General features: G+C 36.0%; 1 protein-coding gene across 3 annotated transcripts in view; it reads right to left on the reverse strand.

Annotated features, from left to right (window-relative positions):
* LOC136850783 (uncharacterized) overlaps positions 1–23,766 on the reverse strand; it is a 293,749-nt gene that overhangs the window by 161,797 nt on the left and 108,186 nt on the right. The window contains exon 1 of one of the 3 annotated variants that reach the window (XM_067124734.1): positions 12,627–13,200. The exons of the other annotated variants lie outside the window; for them this stretch is intronic. The gene's annotated coding sequence lies outside the window, so the exon portion shown is untranslated. Of the gene's footprint in view, positions 1–12,626; positions 13,201–23,766 lie in introns of those variants that run through there. 3 annotated transcript variants of the gene reach the window in all.

Consider the following 23,766-nt stretch of genomic DNA (forward strand, 5'->3'; position numbering starts at 1 on the left):
CCCTTGTTCACCTATTCTGTGACTCACTTCCTCTCTCACTCCCTTTATCGTAACAGGTATTATTAACTCCACATTAGCATTCACAGCCCCATGTTCCTGATTTACATTTGTTTGTTCTCACATTTACTTAACCTATCCTCATATTTATATATATATATATATATATATATATATATATATATATATATATATATATATATATATATATATATATATATATATATATATATATATATATATATATATATATATATAATATATATATATATATATATATATATATATATATATTAGTTATTTATGATCCAGATGTGAGCGTGTCTGTGCAAGTGTGAAATTACTACCATATTGAACAAATACATGTCATAAACACATGTCAACAACTTACCACCCACAAGTCACATACGTGTTGAATACAAGTCACCAGCTTAACAGTAATTCTAACTAGCACTTCATAAGATTATCCGGCATTTACCAAATGTTCATTCCGCCCTTCCAATTTGTTGACTTGTCTCCAACCTGTCAGTGACATGTATGCGGTAAGTTCCCAAAGCGCGTTTATTGCAGGTTTTACTGTAGAGTAGACGCACCCTAATATATCCATTAACAAATCTCTAAACAATAAAAAGTTGAGCAGTACCACCACGTTGGTAACCGGAGACTGGTTAGGTAAGGTCAATCAGAGTATAAAAGAAGGTAGGTGTGTGTGTGTGTGTGTGTGTGTGTGTTTGCGAGCGCGCGCGCGCGCGCGCCACCTCGTAAGGGGAACAGTGGTTATAGGGAGGTTACCATAGTGGTTTTGATCACATCTGCTGAGAGAGAGAGAGAGAGAAAGAGAAGAGAGAGAGAGAGAGAGAGAGAGAGAGAGAAAACTATCTGTAAACTTTGACAAACGAAATCAGTCGAAGTATAAGAAAAAATATATGAGAGTATAGTTTTAATCTAGAAAAGACAAATAAATCATAACAAAAAATTCTGAGAAAAAAATGAGTATCTGTGGGTAATCTTGCATAATCTTCCCTCCACACACACAAACACTGAGTTCTCAGAGAGAGAGAGAGAGAGAGAGAGAGAGAGAGAGAGAGAGAGAGAGAGAGAGAGAGAGAGAGAAACTGGTTGACATCTTGCAAAAGATGTGAAGTATAATGGATCACTATGATCATTAATGAGCTCCAAGACAAAAACAATAATAATACAATATAAAAATACGACGGAAAGAAAATTTTATACAAATAACAAGACTAAAGACAAGAAACAAAAAAAGACAATTAACAATACAAGACATAAAATACACAAAAGAGTAAATATTCCACAACGAAAAGTATAAAAAAGAAAACAGAAAAAATAACGAATACCGCCGAACATTCCTAAATGTCTTCTTCTCGGAAGACACCGAGAGAGAGAGAGAGAGAGAGAGAGAGAGAGAGATTAGTCATGGCAGATCTTGGACCATCGGGCTCTTAAACAAACAATGGAAATCCACAAGACTTTTTTTTACTGAATCGGATTTGGCGTGAGTCATCGTCTAAGTATGTTTGTGTGTCCTAGGGGCAATTATTATTATTATTATTATTATTATTATTATTATTATTATTATTATTATTATTGTGGCGTTGAATGTGATAGCTCCATCAGCGGCATTCAAAACATTATTGAATATTTTATTTGATATTCCATTAGCAAAATTATAAATGGTTTATTTTAATAATAATAATAATAATAATCATAATAATAATAATATAATAATAATGATAATAGGTAGTAGACCCTCTTTTATACACGTAGTATATAAAAGCTATCATCAGCGGCATTCAGTTTGTATAGAGTTTTCTCTATTTTACTAATAATTGATTTTTCTAGGTTACTGCATTCTGCCAGTAACACACCGATATTGGTCATACTTGGAGAGGAAAGCAGGTTGCAAAATTGGATAGTTTATTTCCGAAGAACGTAGTATATCAGTAAAAGAGTAATGAAATCGGGACCTGCTTTCCTCTCCAAGCATGGCAAATATCAGAGTGTTACTGGCAGAATGCAGTAACCTAGAAAAATCAATTATTCGAAAAATAGAGAAAACTCTATACAAACTGAATGTCGCTGATGCAGCTATTATCTTCTTCCACCACATGTATAAAAGAGGTAGTTATTATTATTATTATTATTATTATTATTATTATTATTATTATTATTATTATTATTGATTATTATTATTATTATTATTATTAATATTTTAATAAAATCCACAATTACATTAGTAATATTGTTTACTATAAATTGTGAATTTTTATTATTATTATTATTGTTTTTATTAAATTATTAATTATTATTATTATTATTATTATTTTGCAAATGGAATATCAAAATAAAAAATTCAATAATCTTTTGATTGATTTCCCAGTACTGCTTAAACTATAATCAGTATGTTCAGACATTTCGCGATAATGTGTCAGCTTCATTCAATAAAACCGAGATTTATTTTGTATAATGTTCAGACAGTTTTCGCAGTAATGTTTACCAATATTCAATAATGTTTACAGAGATTTTATTATAGTAATATTCATCAAACAACCTTCAGACATTTTTGTAGTAATATCTCAACACCATCCAATAACGTTCATATATATTTTTTGAGTATGTAACGTTCAGACAGATTTAAGATTAGCAGTATCTCAACGCCAATCATTAACGTTCAGAGATATTTTTGAGTAGTTAACGTTCAGACAGATTTAAGATTAGTAATATCTCACCACCAATCATTAACGTTCAGATATATTTTTGAGTATTTAATGTTCATACAGATTCAAGATTAGTAATATCTCAACACCAATCATTAACGTTCAGACATATTTTTGAGTAGCTAACGTTCAGACATATTTAAGTTTAGTAATATCTCAACACCAATCATTAACGTTCAGATATTTTTGAGTAGCTAGCGTTCAGACAGATTTAAGATTAGTAATATCTCAACACCATTCATTAACGTTCAGATATTTCTGAGTAGCTAAAGTTCAGACAGATTTAAGATCAGTAATATCTCAACACCAATCATTAACGTTCAGGTATATTTTGGAGTAGGTACGTTCAGACTTAAGATTAACGTCTAAACATTATTTAAGCTGCTAAGTAATTTCAGAATAACGCTTTAAAACCATTCAATAATGCTCAAACACACACTTTCCCCTAATGACTTTACGCCTTGATGGCAGACAATTACAGTCAAAATAACGAAGACTATCTATCTGGCGTCACCTCCGTGCTTTTAATAACATGGTTCTCCTCCTCTGCATCTCTCCACACACACCCCTTTCCCCCTACACCTCTCTCTCTCTCCCCGCTCTCGCCCTCCCCCACCACAAAAACCAAAGGCTAAATGACACCTCTGGCAAATGTCACTCATCTTAAGAGAGAGAGAGAGAGAGAGAGAGAGAGAGAGACTTTGCAACATAGACGATGCTTTCGACATTGCAAGTGCATGTAATTGCAAGCGGCTTCTGGATGCTGATGGAGGGAAGTTCTTCACGTTTTGCGTGCGTGTGGGGGGGTGGGGTGGGGGGGAGGATGAATTTATGCAAGATTTCCCAATGATATTTTATTCATTCTCGAAATGAACTGTTTCTTTTTTATTGGTCCTTTCTCATTTAAATATATATTCCCCAATGCCTTTTTGTACTTCGATTAATTTGTTATATCATAATATCATAGGGAGTTTCTCTCTCTCTCTCTCTCTCTCTCTCTCTCTCTCTCTCTCTCTCTCTCTCTCTCTCTCTCTCTCTCTCTCTCTCAGCCCAGGGAAAAAAGCAACCTTTGAATTTGTATTCCTATATGTTTCCCACAGTTACCAAGGGCTTATTGGGGTGGAAAATTTTTTTTCTCTCTCTCTCTCTCTCTCTCTCTCTCTCTCTCTCTGCTTATTCTTCAACGTTCTTATCAACCTCTCTTTTGCCTTTGCCTCCAATCTGGTTGCGGTTATGGCATTTAGTAGGTACCTGTTCCGTTGATTTTCGCAAAAAAAAAAAAAAAAAAAAAAATCCCCCAAAAGTTCACATAGTAAGAAACAAGCCCCCTGACGAGGAACCTGGATTAATAAATTTACTATGCATGACCAAGACACCAACAAAAAGGAGTTTGAAATATATACAATCAGCGGACTAGTCTTGCTTGTGACCTTTCAATGGTGGGCGCCGAGAATACTGCCTTGGAAAAATAAGAAAAAATAGAAAAACAAAAAATAAACAAAAACATACTTAAGAGAGGAAAAAATCATGTAAATTATATTTCTACTTAATTCATAATTTCGGAAGTAAGGAAATAACACGTACTTACTCGCTTGAAAGAAAAAAATAACATGAATGAATTACATTTGCCTTACAATACTCTACGAGGACTCACTAAATTCACTGAATTTCAGTGAACAAATCACCAAACCAGTTCAGCTCTTTCGAAAGTAAAAACAAGAATGTATTTACTGAGGCTAATGACGTCACTTCCTCTCCTTCCTTTGTCCAGTTTTAAATGAACGTCCAGCTCTCTCAGTAGAACTAACTGTTTCTATTCTATCGAAGCAAAGATAGGCTGGTCTGTAGTCTTATATATGAAATGATAAATGAGGTTGAAAATATGAACTAAAATCATACATTTTGAAAGAAAAAATCTTAATTTTCGCCATTCATAGGCAACCACAAATTCAGATTATTATTCAATAAAACTGTCATGATATCAATGACGTAGTTCTTCAAGAAATCTATAATCTAAAATTGGATAAAAATGAGGGCTCGCATAAAGATTATGATGATGCTAATACATCAATAACAATTAGTAAATTGAAATGAAAGATTTCTACTAATTTTGTAATTGCTTAGCTTCACACTAAATGGCGATTCGCTCCTTTCCTGTTTTTGCAACAAGTAACAAATATCTATTGTTACTTTTAACGCCAAAAGCAACGTAACTAAAATACTGCATGACAAAAAACAAACACAACTATTACACAATACACAGAAAACCGACAGAATACCACAAACATCGAACGAACATGCTTCGGCGGCACCACAAACACCAGGCAAGGATGGATGGCTTTTGTGACATCGCCAAACAGCAGACGACACTCTCCAGAGACATAAAACAAACCCCAGTAGCGGGGTAGCGCCGTCAGTGCACCTCATGCAGTGCACTGTAGGCATTACTTGAGGTTCTTCGCAGCGTGCCTTCGGCCCCTAGCTGCAACCCCTTTCGTTCCTTTACTGTACCTCCTTTCATATTCTCTTTCTTCCATCTTACTATCCACCCTCTCCTAACAGTTGATTCGTAGCTTTCCTCCTGTTACATCTTCAAACCTTTTACTGTCAATTTCCGTTTCAGCGCTGAATGACCTCATAGGTCCCAGTGCTTGGCCTTTGGCCCAAACTCTATATTCAATTCAGTTCATAAAACAAACCTCGGAAACTTGTCGCCAGCAAATCTCAAACAAGTTTAATACAAGTCAACGATTTGTTGGAAGTTCTAACCAGAGCTTCAGAGGATGATCTAGAATTTGCGCAACGTTCGTTCTCAACATACGGTCAATGACTTGTTTTCAACATGTTTGTGATATGTATGCGACACGATCCCAACGTGTGTTTACGACATGTCTTACTGTAGTGTTATGGAAGAACAAAAACACGCATGAAAACAAACAAATATTCATCTCCACTTACTGTTGTTGACTTGTTTTCAAAATGTTTGCATTATGTTTACGACACAATCCTGACACATGTTTATAACATGCTTTACTGTCGTGTAGGCGCACCCCAACACAAACACAAAAACAAACCAACATACCTCAATACCGCCTCCAACAACAAACAACAAACAAACTGATCTCCAGTGGCACCACAAACAAACCCACCTATCTACTATGACACCCGTGACAAATCCTGTAACAATGCTTTAAATTGGGAGTGTTGAGCACCACGTGTCTCTGCAGTAGGGAAAGCCTTCCCTTCCATTAAGCCCATTAACAAAGACACGAGAGGCTTAATGAGGTTTAATGAGGACAAACGGAAAGAAGTAGCTACGGAGTTCATGCTGGCGAACGGAGCTTCGAATTAAGATTGCCAGGATGGAACGCGTTTTGCTGCTAGGCAGGACTGTGTGGACACCGGCTAAGCAGGATTGTGTGGACACCATCTTTTTTCGTGATGGCTATATGAAGAAGACAATGACAATGCTTCAGACTGATGGTGAAGATGGTGATGAATATGACGTTTTGGCGAGAGGATGACGACTGCTGTTATTGCTGATGATGATGACGACTGTGGTGACGATACTGAAGGAGGAGGATTTGTTATTGTTCTGATGATAGTTCAGATAATGGTAATGATGCTTAAGACGATGAGAGAAGGGGTAGCCGTTGCTGCTCACGATGATGATTATGATGATGATAATGATAAAAAAAATAGGAGGAAAAGAGGAATTATGTTGATACAGATTTTCATGTAAAAAGACGAATAGGAGATGATGATGATGATGATGATGATGATGATCATGATGATGATCATGATGATTTGGAAGAGAAGAATATGAGCTATAATAAGACGAGGTTTTGGAGTGGTACTCTGAAGGTGAGGATGATTTAGAAGAGGAGTATAATGATGTTGATGGTGATTAAAAAGGGGAAGTCAGTTACAATGACGATCCGGAGGAAGATGAATATAATAAGAATAATTCTAGAGAATATAAAACAAGAGGAATATAGTAATTCTGAAGGATATAATGAAAGATTCATGACTCAACAGTGAAAGTGACTTTCGTGGAAGACGAATATGAGCGCAACTTGACCGCAAATAAAACTTCTTCTTTCAAAAGGTTTCTTGGAGCAGGTGAGAAATAACTGAGATTTCATAACCGGAAGCAATTATAATAATTTCTGTTTATAACAACAACATGATGCAAAAGAATCATCACACACATACATACAAACTTGCATATATATATATATATATATATATATATATATATATATATATATATATATATATATATATATATATATATATATATATATATATATATATATATGTATGTATGTATAATATGTACATATATATATATATATTACAAATATATATATATATATATATATATATATATATATATATATATATATATATACATATATATATATATATATATATATATAATTTATATATATATACTGTACGTATATATACATATATATATTACCACTGTCACAGAGAGAGAGAGAGAGACCCATTAAACATTCCAGCACTATATTCCCAGTGTTGTAAATGGAATCCTGCAAGAACAAAAACATAAAGAAAAACCTAATTCATAGATAAAGTTAAAAAAAAATAAAAGGCACACTTCAGGAAATACTGACCACCACCGCAGACAGCGGCACTTTTTTTTTCATGTTGTGTCATCTTGCTTGGCGCTAGGTGACGCAAACTTCAAGACGAGAAGATTTCCCATTTGAATCACACTCTAGGAAACTCGCAGGAACGCGAGAATGCATATTGCATGAAGGCACTGACTGTTAGGTAACATCTTCTCGGAAACGGAAGGAAAAGAAAAAACCTCGCTACTTCTGGATTTCCATTGATAAAACATACCTGTTTTGTCTTTTTTTCTTTTTTGTTAAAAGGGTCCTGGAACAGTAGAAATTGATAATGCAATAGGAAGTGGTTTTAGCCAGAATGGGTATCCTATGTTCAGTTTGGAAATCTGCCAAAAATGCACATAGGTGGGGGTAAGGGGGGGGGAGAGTGGCTGGCACAGCCTTTATGAGCTATCCATTCCAGCTTACAAGGTTACAAAATACGTATGTTATATATGTACAGTACATATACATATACATAAATATATATAATATATATATATATTATATATACATATATGTATATGTATATATGTGTACATAATGTATGTATGTAGGTATATTTATATAAATGTACATATATGTATATATATAATCAGGTAACCAAAGTAATATACAATAATATCAATAATGAATAAAAGAAATTACCAGCAAGGATAATACTAAAACTTCATATCCCTTCTCTGGTTTCCGGTTGCCGTATCAAATCAAAATACCCCCATTATGACATTACATAGCACATTCACATCACTCTCTGAAATCAAAAAACACCTTCCCATAGTTGACTCTCTTCCCGTTTCGACTTCCTACCTCCCATTAGTTCTTATTAACCTTTTTTTTTTTTACCACAATCATTTCCTGGAATCTGCATCACCAATCAACTGAAATGATTGACACATTACCAGAGTGAAATGATGGCTAGCCTATCGTCTAAAATCAAGGTCATTATTTAATTATGATTTTTCTCAGTAAGTTGATCAATCAGTTTTTTATGTTTATATTTTCTAAGTAAATTATAGGCGTTATTACTTCTCATTAGAAACAATAACGCCTATAATAATCATCATATTCAAATAATCATTCAAATGATTATTTGAATAATCGCCATCTATAATATTTACACTATTATCAGCATTACAATTACTTACTTATATAGATTAGTAATTTTTCATAAAGTTTATTTTTATCATGTAAATCACTTGCATCAAGAGATCTCATCAGATTATAAAAAATTATTAAGTATCTGAATAATCGCCATTAATAATGTTTATAATATCATCAACATCACAATTACTCACTTAAGTTGATTTAGTAAGTTTTCATAGAGTTTACTTTTATCATGTAAATAACTTGCATCACGATTTCTCATTAGAATATCAAAAATTATTAAGTATTTGAACAATCGCCATTTATAATAGTTATATCATCAACATCACAATTACTTACATAGATTAGTAATTTTTCATAACGTTTATTTTTACCATGTAAACAACTTGCATTACGATTTCTCATTAGAATATCATAAATGATTAAGTATTTGAATAATCGCCATAAATAAAATTTATAAGGATTTGAATAATCTCTATCAATAATATTATTAATAATACTGACAGAGATTATTCAAATACTTATAAATATTATTGATAGCGATTATTCAAATACTTAATCAATTATGATATTCGAATGAGAAATCTTAGTGTAAGTGATTTACACGTTGGAAATAATTAATCATCCTGACTCTTTCTATCCCACACACCCATCCCGAAATCACCTTTCCCACCCGGGTTCCTCTCAAACAGCGTGAATGAATATTCAACCCACGACTCAACAACACTTGTATTCGTCTCCAATTTCCTCCCAGAATTGCCCATCGTCTGGGAGAATCTCCTACAATCGTATTCATCATCTCTCTCTCTCTCTCTCTCTCTCTCTCTCTCTCTCTCTCTCTCTCTCTAGTCACGTCCGGCCCGCTAGCTCAGTTGTGCAAAATGTCTTTCTTTCGAGTTTTTAATCGTGTCTGTATGCGAGTTTTACGTTCGCCGAGTTATACCTGATCGCGTTAGAGCATGGCAGCTCCTCGTGTTTGCTGCATCAGGTTTCGTTATTTATATGGTAGTTTGGATGTTGTTCCGTTTTTCTTATATATGTGGTTTCTGTCCATTCAATTTTTGGCCATTTTTGTAAGCTAGCTAAATAGCCATTATATCTTTTTTCTTTATCTTTTCATATGCATCTTTACTCTCAGTAAGTATACCTTAGTTTTACCAGACCACTGAGCTGATGGCATTTTTCAAGGGGTATTAATGTGTACATAGCAACAGTTAGGCAGGCATAATTATTTCTTGCAAAAACCTCTCTCTCTCTCTCTCTCTCTCTCTCTCTCTCTCTCTCTCTCTCTCTCTCTCTCTCTCAGTACACTTTTGACAAAAAATTTCTTGAAAATCCTGGTAAATTTTTTTTCTCTCTCTAACAGTTGTTTTGACATGAAATTACTTGAAAATCCTTGTACATTTTTTTTCCTATATTGAACCCAACCTTAAAACATCTCTTATTGTAATAACAACAACAATTGCAACCTAAAAACTATAAATGCTAATTACGACGACACTGACATCAAAACAAAATATTAAAAAAGTCTTGAGCGCCAGAAAATACTAGTGATTTCAACGCCGCAAAAAGTAGCGATCACAATGGGAAACGAGGTGGTAGCTTCAAACATTTTCCTTCTTTATGGGGCATTTCCTTACGCAAGAGAGACTTCGCAGAAAATGGCGTCACAGAAGCGGGGTGTTAAGCGAATGTCGAAAGTTGATAATTGCGCATGACAGAGTCCTTCAAACGGGTTCACCTGAAACCGAGGAGGCTGGGGAACGCCATCATCATCCTGCGAACCACGTGTTGGTCAACCCAACCCACCTTCGTCGCTCCAACACACCGATAGTCGTCCGGTGTCCCTGGACGCCCGCGAGGACAGCCAATCGCAGTCCCTCTTATGCACTTTCTTCGTTTTCATTGGCTGTCACCGTCGCACTTCCTCGCAAGCAGCAGCAGCAGGGTTGTCGTGTTAATGCGGTGCGCTCAGATTATATTCTTGTCGCTGACTGTACTACCTACTACCAACACCCGCCATCGTGGACGAATTTCAAAGACTAAAACGAAAGGAAATCGAAAGATTCGTATGCTTCTGACATCCTAAAGGCTTGGAGAACTTTAGATGCTGCTTACGTACACATGTTCCCAAGCATATGTACAAGGTTAACAATGATGGTAATGATTTGCATGTACATATGCGCATGCGTACGTACACCCCTGTTCAAGACTATTATTGCACGAGAGTAGACGTGCATACCTGTGAACATAAACACTTGTTCAGTGTTTCAGGACTGTATACATACACACGTAGACATGTGTAAATAATCCTTGACCAAAACTTGTGATCCTGCATTCGTCTACATTTGCGTGCATACATTGCAATCCAGCATAAAATTATGTCACAGTACACGTGCATACACAAATACATAAGGTCATAATAATGCGTACGCGAATACACGCACTTACATAAAAGCAATATCTACACCAGCAGCCCAAGATACACCTGCACTCCTTAATATTCACTCCAGAATATTATTCTGGATTTGGCTGGGTACAAGTTAGGAGTAGAAGAGCGAAGGAATCACAAGATACTGTGATGCTAACATGTACTAAAAATAGCTTTCAAATGGCAAAAGTAAATCAGCACATCAGTAACCAAGTATACATACACACACAACTCGAATTCGTATTCACAGAGAGAGAGAGAGAGAGAGAGAGAGAGGAGGAGGAAGAGAAGGAGGAGACATACTTACTGTAGGTTTTGCTTACTGTAGGTTTTGAGAGAGAGAGAGAGAGAGAGAGAGAGAGAGAGAGAGAGAGAGAGAGAGAGAGAGAGAGAGAGAGAGAGAAAGTTATGGCTATAAACTCCAAATCTATCATTAATATGCTCCTGAAAACCAAAAGCAAGGAGCCATTTTCATTGGCAAATGTGAATTCGTAATCAAAGTAGCCCTATATCTCTCGAGGTATCGCAAAACAAAAGACTGACTGATAGGTAAAAATGCATTGTAAAAAAAGATTAGTAAAAGGTTACAGCAAAGGAACAAAGACAGCATAAAAAAACTAGACATAATTAATCACTATAAAATACACCGGTAAAGATGTCAGACGAGAAAACAAAAACACCATTGAATATAATGGTGGGTTTCCTCTTTAATAATAATAATAATAATAAGCCCTTTACATTCCTTAAAAGAGAACATTCTGCTTTTTTCTGCCAATGTAGTTTTTGTTGCTCTTGGTGTTTTACTACATAGCGGAAATAACACTAAACCACATAACTAACCCAATCACATTCCTCTCTCTCTCTCTCTCTCTCTCTCTCTCTCTCTCTCTCTCTCTCTGTAAAGTCTTTAGCCCTTTCCTTTGTGGTAATGAAAAGATGTAAATGTTCCCGTAGCCACCCCAAATCCTGCTATTGACGATTAAGTTAGCCTTATGCCAGCACGGGCTCTTGCTTCTGAAGCAGCCTGTAAACAATCCTCAAGACATAGAGTCAAATCCTGGTCGGAGTAGATGCATTTATAATGCATAATTCCCTCTGCATGTAAATTATTTACAGAGTGTAATGATTTCGATATCAATATGTTATTTGTGGATTAATGCTTGATATATATAACACTCTAAACAATAAAATCCGCCAGTCACAATAAAGGAAGTTCTTACAAGCAGCCTTTACCGAGCTGTACTAAAACCCCAACTGATCTTTGTTGAATGTCATTTCCTGCTGGATCTCAAGGCTTTGCCTGGAGCCATCATATGTAATATTACCCTAAAGTCAAATACAATGAGCAGTATTTGACAGTGTTTTGAGCCGCACACAGCAAATAATGAAAAAACTTGTGCATGGTGGCACAAAGATGGGTAAATTATGTCAACAAAGAACGCCATAAATCAGAATGAATAAATAGTATTAGGTAAATATCACTTGTGTCATGGCTGAGAAGTATAGACAAATGCATCATATCGAAAGTAAACATATATTAAATTTTAATATCCTGAATATTCACAATACCAAAAACATCCACACAATACCTCACGGTGTTTAGAACAAATAAGCTCATCATTCTTAGCTGAACTAAACATTCAAATTGCTCTATATACTTTTATGCATAATGTAAGCTTGCTAAAACGATATGAGCAAAATTATAACTCTTACCTAATGTTTATATGTCACTACGCATCGACACTGGAGAAAATTCTTGAACTTTACACTCGAGTGGGGTCTACAATACACATCCTGAGTTGCACGGAGATCACAATTATAGACCATACATCACGAAGGTACAAAATCACTAAAACACGATCCATCGAGCATTAAAGCTTCACAGAGCACTAGAAACTCACTTAACATAAGCTCACTACATCAGTCTCATCATCCAGGTTCTCTTGACGTGGCTGCAAGTAAAACGAAGTGTCATCAAAGGTGGATGAAACAGGAGGCGATCATCCGTCAAGCCATCCGTCAGGAGAAGACGGGTGCAGATTGTTATCAAAGTTAATTCACAATCCTCTGTACACTATAAACACAACACACGCAAAGCGCTGAATCTGAAGGCACAAAACAGGGATTTTATCATCCTATCACCCGCGTCCATTACATCCAAGCATGACGGATGAAGGTTAAGTGCAAGTACGTTGGTTCTCTCACCAGCTCATCCTCATCCTGCCATCCTGCCATCCTGCCTACTACTACTACTACCACCTCCTCCTCCTCAAGAGAAAGGTCACTGACTGAGAAGAGCTCATTGAACGGTTCGGGGGGGATGCTGACGTGCGATCTCAAGGACGACTGGTGGTGGTAGGAGGGGGAGGAGGAGGGGGAAGGGGAAGGAGGTGGAGGGTGGAAGGAGGAGGACCTCGCCCCAACCACCGGATACCTCAACCCTACCCCCACCCCCTCCCCCCTCCCCGGGGAGCCATCACCCCTGCACGACAGCCCATCTCAGCCCTATCGTAACAAGTCCCCCAATTGAGGGTGGGTGTTGTACCTGTGCCTGTTTATACCTGAGGGTCAAGAGGAAGAAGGAGGAGTCTCTCTCTCTCTCTCTCTCTCTCTCTCTCTCTCTCTCTCTCTCTCTCTCAGAATTCAATAGGAAGATGATAAAAGAGGAAATTCCCTTACGAAATGAGTTCCAGTTAACCAGAAGCTGGAAGAGCAAGTAAAAAAGGATATTCCTAAATGTTGCAATTAGCAAGAAATATTGCAGAAGCAGTGACGTTTACTGCACAGAGAGAGAGAGAGAGAGAGAGAGAGAGAGAGAGAGAGAGAGAGAGAGAGAGAGAGAGAGAGAGAGCAGAACTCCCCCTTCTCCAAAGCACCACTTTGCAGACGACAGAAAATGAAAATCACGAAAGGGAAATTATTAATAAGCAGAATTAGAGCGAATCAGAACTCTCCGTAATTATGGCTTTCTAGTGGTCGACGGCCGCTCCCTCCCGAGTTCTTCGTTGTTATTTAAATAACTTACCGAGAGGACGTGCAAGAAAAAGGTGCACGGTTCAGTGCATGTACAAAAGAGGGCAACGTGCTGTTGATTACGATTGCACACTCATAAAATATTCGTGCAATTATCAGGCGATTATATCAGTCTCAGTGTAGTACTAAACTGAATGACACAAATGCAACAAGTTTTCTTTGTGTCCATAAAGAAATTCGCGTAGTCCTTTGTACTTCCTGTTTTGAAAATTGTCGGATTTTAACTGAAATAAAATATTTATCATTTTATTTGCCAATTCGATTATTTGATTAAGTAAATATTTTATCTATATTTTAATATATGTCTATTTATTTATTTATTTATTTATTTATTTATTTTCGTTCCAATATCTTCGTCTACCTAACGAAAGACTAACTATTTAGCATTTATAGGAAGGAATATATGTTCTACCTATCGTCCTGATACATCTGAAACTCACTCACTCTTCACTAACTAAATTTTTATGCCAGATCCTCACCCTACCTAATTACTAAACGCTTCATTAATCTGCCTGTTAAATTCTTCATTTTCTTCCCTTAGACACACAAACACACACACATACACACATTCACACAAACACACACAAACAAATGTACAGGAAAGACCGCCACAACAACTGACGCATTGCTTATTATGATCAGTTGTGGTAGACACACTGGCTACTTTCAGATTCACTTCGCCTTGTCAACTTACATATACATACCTTATTAGGGGTTGGTTGGCGCATGCGCGCAGGTGGTGGTTTTATAAAACAGTCATGTGCATATCAATATACTTTTGTTTGTTTTAATTCTATATGTGTTGCAGGCTATGGGGCACAAGGAGGCGAGAACAGCCAAAATTCGTAAGGGTTATTTTTATTAGAAAATCATCTATTGGTAGTTTATGATAATCAAATTTTTCATGTTTTTAACTTTGTTTATTGTCATATAATATCTACATTTTCAACAACCGCTGTATTTGGTATCAAACTCAAGCTTTGGTAGGAAAAAGAAAATTATTTATAACAACTAAGACAACCCACATGGAAATTAAAAAACTGGATGAAAGTAATACATTTTCCACCAAGTTTTAAAAAAAAAAAAAAATAAAAGTATTTCCTGTCAGCCAACAAAATCTGAAAGTTTACCATTTTTTAAATGTTCAGTTAAAAGAAGAAATCTAAAAAGTATAAAGGAATAGAGGCATCAAGAGAAATAAATCTGTCTAAGACAGATCTTTTAGGAAGAAAATTATTTTATATCTTTTTTTTTTTTTAACCACGTTAGATTTTAGCTGATATGCACAACTCGCTCTCCCATGCATAAGATAATTACGCTGGAATTCAGATCAGCGTTACTGCGGTTTCTCGTTATTGGAAACACTTAGAATTAATGTCTGATTCTCGTGTGCCATTTCATTACAACAAAAATGCCCATCTTTACGAATTCAGTAATACAACTTATTCAGATATATTAACATACATCTAAACAAAATTTATGGGCATATTATCGCTATTCCTCCATTTCTGCAGTACTGTAGACTGGTTATGTATATGATTCGTGAACGGTCGCGAACGGTAACCGAAGGTAACGGTCTCTTACGAAATACATCAACACAAACGGGTCCTGATAACAATATACGGTTTGCTCAAGACAAAGCGTAGGTCCCGGGCGCATTTTTCCTGGGCTGAACAGAAAGGAAATACTGATCGGATTATCTGATAAAATAATGGCTCGCTCTCTCTCTCTCTCTCTCTCTCTCTCTCTCTCTCTCTCTCTCTCTCTCTTTTAAGTGAAGTCACAAACATGCACTCAATTGTATAAGTACTTAATTGCTCGTTCTGTCATTTTTCACCATAAACCTATTATAGAGAGAGAGAGAGAGAGAGAGAGAGAGAGAGAGAGAGAGAGAGAGACAGACAAATATGTGTGTGTATAAGCATATATGTGTGTACATAAATACATACACACACACACGCGTGTGTGTGTGTGTGTGCGTTGTTCAAAAACCCTTTCCTGTATCTGGGGGTGGCTCCAAAAAAAAAAAGACAAAGGTCGATTTCATCTTCATCCGACGTCAGTTGATTCTGGGGCAATGTCCTTTAGTAAAAAATTTCTATAAATACACACATAATCAAGTTAATACATCACGCTACTGTGTACCAAGATCTCTCACTGCAAAAACCTATTTCTGACAAACAACAACAAGGCCTCGCACAAATACGACAAATCAACAAAAACAACAGCGAAATTGACCTATAAACAACCTGGAACCTCGGCCCCCCCCCTCACCGCCCCCAACCTCATTCTCTAAAGCCCATTCGGAGAAGAGAGAGAGAGAGAGAAGGTATTGTTTCCGTGGAATGCCACCACAACATTCCTGACAATGAAGTCTCACACACACACACACACACACACTTTGTCAACACAATAAGCCGACTGGCGGTTCTGGTAAACAACCTGAGGATTTATACCAATGAAAAGAAGGTTTTACTAAATGGTTCGTCTTCGTAAACACTCGTCTTGATGCTGGTAAAGTGGGGACACCACAAAATCGTTTCTTGATACATTTGGCATTTCTGCCTTTGAAGGCGTTTCTTTATGTATTTGGGATTTCTACCTTCGAAAACGTTTTAATAAATGTCCAATCTTCGTAAATACTCTTCTTGAATCTGCTGGAGTGGGGACACCACACAATCGTTTCTTGGATACATTTGGGATTTCTGCATTTGAAAGCATTTTAATAAATGTCCCACCTTCATAAATACTTGTCTTGATGCTGGTTAAGCGGGGACACCATACAATCGTTATACATTTGGGATTTCTACTTTTGAAAGCGTTTTCATAAGTAACTCATCATAAATATTTGCCATGATGCTGGTTAAATGGGGACACCAAATAATCGTGTGTTTACGCTTTTCATGACGCAAATGGTAAAAAAAAAAAATCAACGGAATAACAAAAAATGAGAAATTCAGACAAGTTTCCAATGGATGACACATCTTCATAAAACTCAGTCTTGCGGCTACTAAGGTGGGGGGGGGGGAACACCACATAATCATTTATTTATAAGATTTCTTGACGCAAACGATCAAAATAAATCAACAGAATAACAAAAAATTACAAATTCACACAACAAAGCCCCTTTTCCTTTATGATGACGACAGCTGTAAATCCTGGCATGACAAAACAAACAAATGAACGGGCTATAAAATAAATGCTCTTTTTCCCTCTGAATAAACGAGACAAAAGGATCTTGTAAATATATACCTTGAACTTAACTGAGAGTTAACAATGACTACAAGAATGTGAACATCATCTTTCTTACAGGCAATAAAATAAAAAAAAAAGCATTTTGTTTACTCAGTTGAGATAAGGGTAAGCCTCGTAAATAAATAAAAAATTCTTTTTATTTCAAGAGGTACACCACAAGCAATAAAATATATAAAAAAAATTGGTCCTATCTTATTTACTTTACAATTAAAACGAAAACATTCTTGTTTAAAAACTGGGATTTCAGTTAGCACAGATGACAATGATAACGTTGCAAATAAAAAAAAATACTTCATTTCAAAGACTAGTTATAAAACAAAAACAGTAAACGTATATCCAGTAAACAAAAACAATTTTTTCACAAAAAACTATGTGAGTTCGCAGAAAGAATGGTAAGCAGTAAATAAAAAATACATTTTATTTCAAGAGGGACAACAAAATAAAAAAAGACATCTAAATTACAATAAAATTAAAAACAAAAACAATTTTGTTTATGATGATGAGAGGATTTCAAGTAACGGAACAAAAAAGTATGGCGTAAATATATTTACAATTCTGTTTTTTACATAATAAAACACTGAGAAAAAAAAACTAGCAAGAGCAAAAATAAACCATAAAATATTTACAAGTTGTTGTTTCTTAACCAAAAACAACGAACACACAACAACAAGAACAAACCAAAATGATAAAATTAAAACCTATTCCCACGAACAGAAAAATAATGAAGATAATTCCGTTTACCATAAGAGGCCCTCTGCCAATCAGCTTAAATCCCTCCAATCCTAGGTATTATACTTTCAGACCCTCCTGGAGTCCTTCCGCGGAGTCCTACACCTCTTATAAGGTCCTACCAGGTCCTACCCATCTGCCACACCTCCTGCAGTGAAGTTGAACGACAGAGATCCTTCCCCGGAGTCGCCCAAAGGAGTTCCCAATGGCCCCGTCCTCTTCCCCTTCCCCTATCCCCTTCCCTTCCTTCCCCTCCTCTCCCTTTCCCCCACCTTCCCTTCCCCCCCCTCACTTCCTCTATCCCTTCTTTCCCTCCCTACCCTCCCCATCCATTCCACCACCCCACCACTCCCTGAACCCTCCCCCTTACCCTCACTTCCCCTTCCCCTATTCCTCCCCTACCCTCACCATCCCCTCCTCTCCCCTAAATTCTCCCTCCCTCCTCTCCCTTCCCTTCTTCCTCCCCTACCCTCACCTTCCCCTCCTCTCCCCTAAATTCTCCCTCCCTCCCCTCCCTTCCCCCTCCTCCTTCCCCTTCCCCTATCCTACCCCTCACCTTCCCTTCCCCGGCCCCTCCCACAGGTTCTTCACAAACAAAGCTACTGCTGGTCTGTCGTACAAGTGGACTAACCAGTCTGAATTTACAGTCCATAAGAGACGATGAGGAGTTTGTTGCCAGCGATGACTTGTGTGTGTGTGTATGTGTTTGTGTGTGTGTCATGAACGGATGTTATTATTATTATTATTATTATTATTATTATTATTATTCCGAGGATGAACCCTCTTCATATGGAACAAGCCCCACCACAGGGGCCACTGACTTCAAATTCAAGCTTCCAAAAGAACATTATGTTCATTAGAAAGAAGTAAAAGGAGGTAAAGGGAAATACAAAAAGAAGAGATCTTACTTATCAAAAAAAAAAAAAAAATTCAGCAAATTAATAAATAAATGAAAAGGTAAGTAAATCATTAGGGTAGTAATGCCTTCACCTTCGCTTGAACTTTGGAAGTTTGCCAACTGCACGACATCCTCAGGGAGACTGTTCCACAGTCCGACAGTGTGAGGAATAAAGGACCTCTGGAACTGAGAATAATAATAATAATAATAATAATAATAATAATAATAATAATAATAATAATAATAATAATGTGAAAACCACACAAGAATGATATTTACAATAATATAATAATAATAATATCCAAGACAAGAGTGGGCATATAATAATAATAATAATAATAATAATAATAATAATAATAATAATAATAACAATAATATTAATAATAATAATAATAATAATAATAATAATAATAATAATAATAATAATATAATAATAATAATATAATTTGGCAGCAGACCCTCTTTTAAACAGGTTTTATTGAATATCATTGCTGCTTCAGCTGCATTCATTTTGTAGAAGACTTTTTCTATTTTCCTTATTGCGGAAAACAGAAAAAGTCTTCTACAAAATAATAATAATAATAATAATAATAATAATAATAATAATAATAATAATAATAATAATAATAACCACGTCCACAACACCTACAACAAAACCCCAAAACAAAGATTGAAGCGCAAAACAACCACATCGGCTCTAGAACAACATCATAACTACAACAACACTAACTAACAATGGGGGCAGAACATCTCTCTCTTCCCACCATTAAACAGTGAAGTCATTAAATGATCTCTCTTTTTTTTATCTCCCTTGTGTCGACTCTTTCTTTCCTAAGCGAAATGTTTGAGGTCGCATACCAAAAACAGAGGGAGAGAGAGAGAGAGAGAGAGAGAGAGAGAGAGAGAGAGAGAGAGAGAGAGAGAGAGAGAGAGAGAGAGAGAGAATTTTACGTTTTGTCCCTGGCTCTCGATACTATTCATACATACATACATATTTATATTTATATGTATTATATATATATATATATATATATATATATATATATATATATATATATATATATATATATATATATATATATATATATATGAAATGAACAGATCAGTGAAAAATGCAAGAGGTAAAGTAATAAATTTCAATAAATCAAATGAAGAATATGTACAAAAAAAAATTATAGTTCACTGAAAAAATGCAAGAGGTAGAGTAACAAATTTTAAGTGTGTGTGTGTGTGTGTGTGTGTGTGTGTGTGTGTGTGTGTGTGTGTGTGTGTGTGTGTGTGTGTACATCCAATCACATATACAAAATTAACACACTTTCGACGGTGCAACAATCTAAAAAAAAAAATTAATGTATCCTATATACATCACAGGGATGAAATTAATGGAATAATGTAAAACAAACCATTATAATACACGGCAAACACGAAGAACAAACGAACGAAACAATAATAAACAAACCATTATATGATACAGAAACACGAGAAGAAATGAACGAAATAATACAATAACAAACCATCATAATATACAGAAAACACGAAGAAGAAATTAAAGAAATAATATGAAAACAAACCATTACAATGTGCAGAAAACACAGCGAAGAAATAAAGAATAAAAAACATTATAATTAACAGAAAACACAAAGAACAAACGAACGAAACAATAAAATAAAGGAAACCATTACAAGACATAGAAAACGCAAAGGAACGAATGAAACAGAGAATAAGCTCAACTAATTCCAGACATTTATCATCATCCGTCGTTCCTCCGTCAGCAGAAACGTCACAGGGACCGGGAGGCCCTTAGTAGGAGACCTTGAAGGAGGCGGTCCTTCAGGATAGAGTGGCCTTGGACAAGAACGTAATAATGCAGCCATACGTTTAAGGTACTCCGCAGGCCGCAGCCTTCCTCGTACGCAGCAGAGAGAGAGAGAGAGAGAGAGAGAGAGAGAGAGAGAGAGAGAGAGAGAGAGAGAATCTTAGCAGCTTTTCACTAAAGAAAGCAGATCAGTTAAATGAAAAAAGTGCTTTTGTAAATATATATATATATATATAGAGAGAGAGAGAGAGAGAGAGAGAGAGAGAGAGAGAGAGAGAGAGAGAGAGAGAGAGAGAGAGAGAGAGAGTGAGAGAGAGAGATATGTGTGTGTGTTGTGTAACATAACACACACACACACACACACACACATATATATATATATATATATATATATATATAGAGAGAGAGAGAGAGAGAGAGAGAGAGAGAGAGAGAGAGAGAGAAAGGGGGAAGCCTCTCTATACTAGCACATTTTCACGATGATGATAATTTCATAAATCATCATCTCTCTTTCCTTGAGAAAAGAGTCTATGGAAAGAATTGCACCAACAAAAACCGTATATTCTCACTGCTGCAAATTTTGCCCGAACGCGATGCAGTTTGAAAGGAGTGTCTTACTTTTGGCTTCCAGAGAGAAAAGACTGATTGGAGGATTCCTGAAGAGAAGAGAAGAAGAGGAGGAGGAGGAGGAGGAGGAAAGGGAAGTGGAAAGAAAGGTGTAAAGGGAGGGTACTGGAAAGAAAGGAGGGGGAAAGGGAAGTGGAAAGAAAGGAGGGGGGAAAGGGTGGTGGAAAGAAAGGAGGAGGAAAGGGAAGTGGAAAGAAAGGTGTGACTAAAGGGAGGGTACTGGAAAGAAAGGAGGGGGAAAGGGAAGTGAAAAGAAAGGAGGGGGAAAGGGTAGTGGAAAGAAAGGAGGAGGAAAGGGAAGTGGAAAGAAGGGAGGAGGAAAGAGAAGTGGAAAGAAGGGAGGAGGAAAGGGAAGTGGAAAGAAAGGAGGACGAAAGGGAAGGGGAGTGGAGGAGGGAAGGGAGGGGAGGGGGAAAGCGAATAAGGAAATAGTGAAAGGAGGAAAAGAGAAACCCTGATGAAAAGTGAAGGTAAAAAATATAATGGAAAATAAAAACTAGAATAAACCAGAAAACAGAGATGGAGTGGGGAGAAGAGAGGGAGGGGAAAGAGAGAAGGAAAGGGGGGGGGTTAGCAAACCAGGAGATGGTGGAAGGAAGATAAGAGAAAAGTTGATCAACAGTGAAGGTGTAAAAATAAGATGACTGATGAATGGCAAAGATTGGTAAATATCACAGTAAACCAGACAACCGAGATGGAGGCGGGGGAAGAAGAGAGGAAGAGGAAAAGGAGGGGAGAGAAGGGGGAAAGGGGGGGGAAAGCGAATAAGGAGATAGTGAAAGGAGGATAAGAGAAAAGCTGATGAAAGGTGAAGGTAAAAAATATGACTGGAGAATGGCAAAGCTTGATCAAAATCGGGATAGACTTGAAAACAAAGAGATGGGGAGGGAGAGATAAAGGAGAGAGTGAAAGGGAGATAACAGAAGTATTAATAAAAAGGATGACTGGAGAAATCGGAATAACAAAAGAAAATACAAATGTGTAAATAGTAAAAATAAATAAAAGAGACAACGAAAGTAAGAGGGGAAAAAAGTTAGGCAAAATAAAACTGATAACAGACATGGAAATGAAACAAAGGCTAGTAATAATAATAATAATAATAATAATAATAATAATAATAATAATAATAATAACATCACCATTACGTCACTCTTTTTCGAAGAGGATGAAACACAACAGACAAGAAGAGAGAGACAGAAGAGAGAGAGAGAGAGAGAGAGAGAGAGAGAGAGAGAGAGAGAGAGAGAGAGAGAGAGGTATTCGAGAGAAAGAGGTATTCTGACGTGGACGTGACGGAGGAGGAGGAGGAAACAGGAGGAGGTGAATGAGAGAGAGAGAGAGAGAGAGAGAGAGAGAGAGAGAGAGAGAGAGAGAGAGAGAGAGAACTGGAAGGAGCTGACTTGGGGAACGAAGAGAGGAATAAAAGGGAGGAGAGAGAGAGAGGAGGAGGAGGAGGAGGAGGAGGAGGAGGAGGAGGAGGAGGAGGAGGAGGTGGAGGAGGAGGAGCAAGGAAGGAGGTTATATACCTGAAGGTCAGTCCGAAGTCAGTCATTATCCACCCCGTCGGAGGCTCTTCCCTCAAGGTCACGGCCTATCAAAAATGGCGCACGCGCACACGCACACACACACACACACACCGAAAGGACCATATATATATATATATATATATATATATATATATATATATATATATATATATATATATATATATATATATATATATATATATATATATATATATATATATATATATATATATATATATATATATATATATATATATATATATATATATATATATATATATATATATATATATATATATATATATACATTAATATATATATATATATATATATATATATATATATATAAATAAATATATATAATTATATATATATATATTTTGCGCACATAACGCAATGACTCTCTGACTCGTATGTAAAGACTCAGATATCGAAATTAAAATTAAAATCAATATACGATTTAAAAAGCACATAGGAAAACAGTCACATAAAATTAAAAAATACAAAAAATTCAAACACATAAAATCAAAGATTCACATACAATTCAAACACACAAATTCACTAACCTAACATTCAAACAATCTAATAAAATTCAAACATAAATTTACTAACCTAAAAATCAAACCCACATAAAATTCAAACTCACATAAAATTCACTTAACATATAATTCAAACGCACATTTATTCACTAACATAACGTTCAAACATTCACACAAAATTCAAATATTCACATGAAATTCAAACACTCACTAATGTTCAAAAACTCGCATGTAAAATTCAAACACTAACATAAAATTCAAACAAAATTCAAACACTCACATAAATTTCAAGCAGATAAATTCACTAGCATAAAATTCAAAGTCACATAATATTAAAACACATAAAATTCAAACACACAAAATTCAAACAACTCACGTCATCAAACACTTCGAAAACAGGTTCCTATACGCAGTTCACATATCCAAGCAC

The sequence above is a fragment of the Macrobrachium rosenbergii genome, chromosome 22 (assembly GCF_040412425.1).
Source record: "Macrobrachium rosenbergii isolate ZJJX-2024 chromosome 22, ASM4041242v1, whole genome shotgun sequence".
In the NCBI taxonomy this organism is placed as follows: Eukaryota; Metazoa; Arthropoda; class Malacostraca; order Decapoda; family Palaemonidae; genus Macrobrachium; species Macrobrachium rosenbergii.